This window comes from Pyrgilauda ruficollis, unplaced genomic scaffold, assembly GCF_017590135.1.
Source record: "Pyrgilauda ruficollis isolate IOZ18807 unplaced genomic scaffold, ASM1759013v1 scaffold12, whole genome shotgun sequence".
NCBI lineage: Eukaryota > Metazoa > Chordata > Aves > Passeriformes > Passeridae > Pyrgilauda > Pyrgilauda ruficollis.
Genome location: NW_024510321.1, coordinates 5,518,448 through 5,524,447, shown reverse-complemented (window position 1 = coordinate 5,524,447; position 6,000 = coordinate 5,518,448).

Below are 6,000 nucleotides of genomic sequence, written 5' to 3'. Positions count from 1 at the left end.
CAAGGAGGACACTGACACCTTATCCTACCTGATTAACACCATCCATCAGTGCCTGATTGAAATGAGCAGAAATGGTTTCTTTTTACTTTCTCTGCAGCAGAAGAGCTCTCTTATGCAGAAAGTGCTTCTCTTAATTACTACTCTGTAAACCCTCAGCAAGACACAGCATCAGCACAGTAGCTTAATTCCTCTCTGTGGTAATAACCTCCTCATTTTCTAAGTGTGTAAGGCAGGATAATACCTGTGGGTTTCGGCCCTTCCCTTCCCTTCCCTTCCCTTCCCTTCCCTTCCCTTCCCCTTCCCCGTACCTGTACCCGTTCCTTCTCTCTTTTTTTCCCTCTGTCATTTTTATCAGAGGTGTCCTTGTTGCAGTGATGGAATAGCAGACAATGCACTTGCATGGCAATTCCTGCAGCAATTAGAGGCAGAGCCGTGCTGTAACCCTCACGTGGGGCAGGGCAGTTCAGATTGCAGATCCAGCTCTCACAGCTGGCTCATTTCTATTATCTGCTCATCTGTGCTCTCTCAGATTCTGGGTGAAACCCCAGCTTGGCTGACATCAGGGACAAAACTCCCATTTGCTTCAATAAATTCTATATCTAATCCATTTTTAGTTTTTAATGCCATTACATGCTTCCTTGAAATAGATAAATTTGTGTTTTAAAGTGTTTTAAAGCACAGGTACCTCAGCCACTTAGAGAAGAGCATCAGTGGGCTTGTGAGAAATGTGAAATTTTATTGTCTTCCCTTCCCTTCCCTTCCCTTCCCTTCCCTTCCCTTCCCCTTCCCCTTCCCCTTTCCCGTACCCGTTCCCTTTCCTCCTCTCTTTTTTTCCCTCTGTCATTTTTATCAGAGGTGTCCTTGTTGCAGTGATGGAATAGCAGACAATGCACTTGCATGGCAATTCCTGCAGCAATTAGAGGCAGAGCCGTGCTGTAACCCTCACGTGGGGCAGGGCAGTTCAGATTGCAGATCCAGCTCTCACAGCTGGCTCATTTCTATTATCTGCTCATCTGTGCTCTCTCAGATTCTGGGTGAAACCCCAGCTTGGCTGACATCAGGGACAAAACTCCCATTTGCTTCAATAAATTCTATATCTAATCCATTTTTAGTTTTTAATGCCATTACATGCTTCCTTGAAATAGATAAATTTGTGTTTTAAAGTGTTTTAAAGCACAGGTACCTCAGCCACTTAGAGAAGAGCATCAGTGGGCTTGTGAGAAATGTGAAATTTTATTGTGAAACCTGATTGTGGCAAGAAACCCCCCAAAAATTTGGACATAGCTGCACAGCAACAACAGCAGAAGGGCATGTGTTGAATAGGGGTGTGTGCCTAATCCTGTGAGATTTGGACAGGATCATGTGAGGCAGAGAAAGGGATGAACAGATGTGCCTGGGAAGATGCTATAACCCTGAAATGCTGGCAAGAAAGCACTCCCAAAAAGGCATTGAGGAATTTTTAGAAAAAGCATTGAGGAATTTTTAGAAATCAGAGCAAAAATTGATTTTTGGCTGGGATAAATGCAAGAGAGTGAAGGTGAAATATAAAAAAAAAAAATGCAAGAAAGGGTGGCTAAAATATAAAACAATGCCAGTCCCAGGAGGGGCTGTGAGGCAGGCACAGGGGGAGAGAGGAGCAAGAGTCACCCTGTGTACACCCTTTGCCCTGCTGGCATGTGTAGAAAGTGAGAAGAAAATCTTGATAATGGCTTTCCAGCTGCTTGCTGGGTCAAGAAGGGATTGTTTCAGCTGAGCACATAGGCTGGTGTGATGGCAGGACAGAAAAATGCCATGGCTCCTTGCACCTCGGCAGGGATGTGCTGTACCCAGCCCCTTCCCAAACATCAGGGCAAAACACAGCCTGTAAAATCCAGAAAATGCCTTTTGAACTTAAAATTATGCTCTTTTTTTTTGCCTTCCATGGAGAGCAGCACAAAGCTGTGTGGTTCAACAAGTGGAGGGGACAGGGCAGAGGTGACCTGAGGCTGGGGAGGCAGGGGCAGGGGCAGCAGGCACAGAGGGGATGTGGTGGTGCAGGGGGTGCCAGAATTCTGTGCTGGGTGATGGGAGGCTGGAGAGGCAGGAATAAATGCTGAAAAAACCCTGGGCTGTCACAATCAGCAATTTGAGCTTTCTTGTTGCTACAAAAGGAGAGGAAAGTCTACCTGTGCCAAAGTGGTTTCATGAGGCGGGCTTTGACAAGGAGAATCATCTCTCCATATTTGTGGGCAGCAGAAAGTGATCATGGAACCCCAAAAATTCAGGAGCAAAGCTATAAGCTTCACCTGCTTACCTGAATTACAGTCCAAAAACAAAACCCCAAACCCAGCTTTTTGCTTTGTGTTTTTGGAGCTTTTCACACAGCAAGTCAGACAAGCCCTTTTCCCAAGCAGAGAAATGGGCAATCTTTGGGGATCTTGGACCAGTCTGGAGAGCCATGGTCCCTTCTCCACCCTGGTTCCAGGTCTGCTCCTGGCAATGAGAAACAGAGCAGCTCCTGGCAGCACAGGGGAACAGCTGTGGGGTTTGCTGTGTTAATCTTCAGGAATTCTTTAGCTCTGCAAATGTCCTTTCTCTTGCCTGGTGCACCCAAGATATTGACTTCTCCCTAAGGAAGAAGGGATTTTTTCCTGTTTCCAAAGGGGCCCCTCTGAAGTCTGCAGCAGCACACCCAGCTACAGCCACAGCCACACAAACAGTGCCACAGGTGGGGACAGCCTGGGCTCTGAGCTTTGCTCCAGGCCAAGGTTCACCTTAAGACCCTGAACAAATGACCAAAGCTTGGAAAAATGACCAAAGCCTGGAAAAATGACCAAAGCTTGGAAAAATGACCAAAGCCTGGAAAAAGCAAAGCCCTGAAATGACTCTGCAATCAGTTTTACCCAATTCTGGCAAGACCAGATTCTGGTCAGCCCCGTTTGAGACACGAGAGACTCAAAAGTCCCAGGCAGACAAAGCAAACTGTAATCCCCAGAAGAAGAACAGGCTGTTTCAGCCTGATAGGAAATGTGGCTCTCCAGGGAGATGCCTGGGGGCAGGACTCTTCTCCAAGTGGTGGGTCTGGCTTACCACAGCACCAAAATGTAAAGGTTGTCAAAAGTTTTAACGGTTCCACAGCCCAAATAATTGGTGCCCTCTGTAGGTTTTTGATTGTTGATTCTGATAAGCAAATACAATCCCCTCAGAAATCCCACAAATTCACAGGGGAAAATATTAATTTTTGTATGCCTTGCCCTCTTCTTCCCTTCCCTTCTCTCCAGCATCTCTGCATCACTGACATTTGAAAAACTTCCAGCAAGAATTTCCCTGTCTTTTCTTGTTCTTCACCCTCATTTCTAGACATAGCATCTTTTTAACACCTGATTTTGCTAATTGCCTAATTATCTGTCTCACACAATTATGATTCACAGCTGCAAAATGTTCTTTATCTTCTGGATGAACATCTCATTCAGTTCCACTCATGGAAACCTAGGTGAAGTTGTTTTGTTTGGAGTAAAGGGTGCCCAGAAGCCAGAACACCATCTCCTACTGCAAATCCAGCTGGATTTGGTTTCTGTCCCCATGCAGATGTCCCCAGGACCTCATGGGCCATGTGTCTGTGTGCCACCTCTGCAGGCTGATGGAAGCGTGCAGCAGGGAAAGTGAAAAATGCAGGAGACAACTCCAGCATTCCTTTTTTCCCCTAGCAGAGCCAGATCTCCCTGTGCAATGTTTTGGGGTTCTGCTGTTTGTGGCTTCTCAGGGCTTAAGGTCCTGGAGGAAGTAATTCCAGAGGTGAAACATGAAAGCAGGCAGAGCTGATATCTGTCCTTCCCCTGTCTTTTGAATAAACTCAGTGTCCATCTAATATCCAGTGTTCCTCCTCAGCAGTTCCTGAGGGCTCCATGAGCTGTTTGAGAGACTGTACTCATACAACTCAACTTTTTACAGTGTTTGAGTCACGAGTTCTGCACCAAGGCATGGTGAGATAAGTCAGTGTGGTGCTTTTGCAAAAGCAGTAACAGTGAATGAAGCTCTAATACTTTGGGAATTTTTTGATAACTCCAAATGTTCCTATCTTGAAGAAAGCATTGTTGGGAGACGTTGGAAAGCAGGGTGTTAGCAGCACAAACTACAGCAGCACTGTGGAATGCTGAACAAGGCTTGTCCCAGCACAGGGACACATCTCCAGATATCCATGGGATACTGTGAAACAAGTACAATCCAGCAGCTGGGGATCAGCCTTTTTCCCTCTGTATCCTGTTGAAGTTAAAGCTGTCAGAGGTGTGCCCAGAAATGTGCCCGTTTCTACTCTGCAGAGTGAGAGAGTCATGCAGTTTAAAAGCAGACAATTGCCATATGTTCATATAGTGACTGAAAGCCTGGGAACTGCCAGTCTGAATTTGCTTTCCACAGCTATATTTTCCTCAGCAGCATCTAGACACCGTGGGTATGCATTGGATTTACCAGGCTTGTGAAGCAAAGAAGGTGCTGAGAACCTCTGGCTCAGATTTGTGGGGTTTAAAATGTGTGGCAGAGACAGCGTGGCAGGTGCCAGTGAGTGTCCTCCTGGAAGAGTGAGCAGGGGTGGGGACTCAGGCAGGTGGGCTCGCTTTTCTGTGTTTTCCAAGAGCATTATTACTGGTCAGTTAAATAACCCACAGCACAAACACAACCAGGCTCTGCCTCGTGCCTTCTGTGGACACCAAGCCTGGGAGTGCTCACTGGACAAAATATGAGAAAATTTAAAGGGATCCTCTGAGTAACAGTGACTTCATTTGCAGGATTTGAAATTCCAGCAAGGATTTCCCTGGCAATACCCATGCCTTAAAGCAGTCTGGTTTCCTGTGCAAGTGAAATGCTGGAGCACTGACCTGCCTTTCCCTGAGTGTGCGGGGAGGGGAAGGCTGCACAAGAAGACTTTTGCTTCAACACTGGCACTTGTTGCCTGGGAATATGCTGGATGGTTTCTTGGACACTTAATATATCTGCCCACTCTTTGGGAGAGCCAGGCACATTCACATCCAGGAGCACCAGAGCTTTAATCTTGAACCAGCACCTCTGATGCTGCTCCTCCCTCTGCTCAGCAGAACCATGAAAGGACTGAGCTCACTTGACACGTGTGGAGCCAAGGCTGGATTTGGAGCCGGAACTGTTGCTGCCACATCCAAATTACCTGATTAGGAGAATAGGAACTCAGGTGCTCTGTAATGTGGGTGAGCTCCAGAAAGTTTACTTTTTATTTTATTAAAGAGGAAGGAGGGAGAAGGCAGAGCTGGAGGGAGAGCCAGAGGTAATTGAGTACCCTAACAGGCATCAGAGGGGTGACAGAATTCCCCTTCCAGTGATGCACTCCTGCTCTGTGCAGCATCACTGGCCCTGTTTGTGGAGCTTCCTGAAGCATGGCCCCAGCTCAGACTGGGCTGTGTGGCATTCTTGGGATGGGTTTTATGGGAAATGCTTGAGCTACTGACCTTGCACAACTCCCCAGGACACATCTGTGCACAGGGCACTGACCAAAACACCTCTCTTGCAGCACATCAGCCCCAGCAGCTCATACTTATTGATATATATATATATTTCTGTAAAGGGACCCTTTCAGAACCCCTTTGTTTCTGCTGCTATGCAAAAGCCCCCTCCAGACATACATTAAAGAGCTTCACTGCTTTCAGAATGGCTTGTTTGCCTACTAAGGGAGGAAAAAACATCTCTGAAGTTGGTGCCTGAGCAGCACTTATATCTCAATTATCTGCACATTGCTTCTCTGTGTGTGAGATTATGAGCCAACATGGTTTTCATGGCTTCATCAGCACCAGTTTAAGAGCAATATTTATCCCTGGTCATGTCAATTCTTTGGTCAACTCAGCAACAAAGGTGATGCTTGCTGCCCTCTTGCCAGAGACTTCACTAACGAGCTGAGTGATTTATTCATTAAGGGCAGGGAAATCTGGAGCTTTATTCCAGAGGCCCTGGTGGGAAATTTGCATGAAAATTTCATGCTGTTCACTTGCAGGAGCCCTT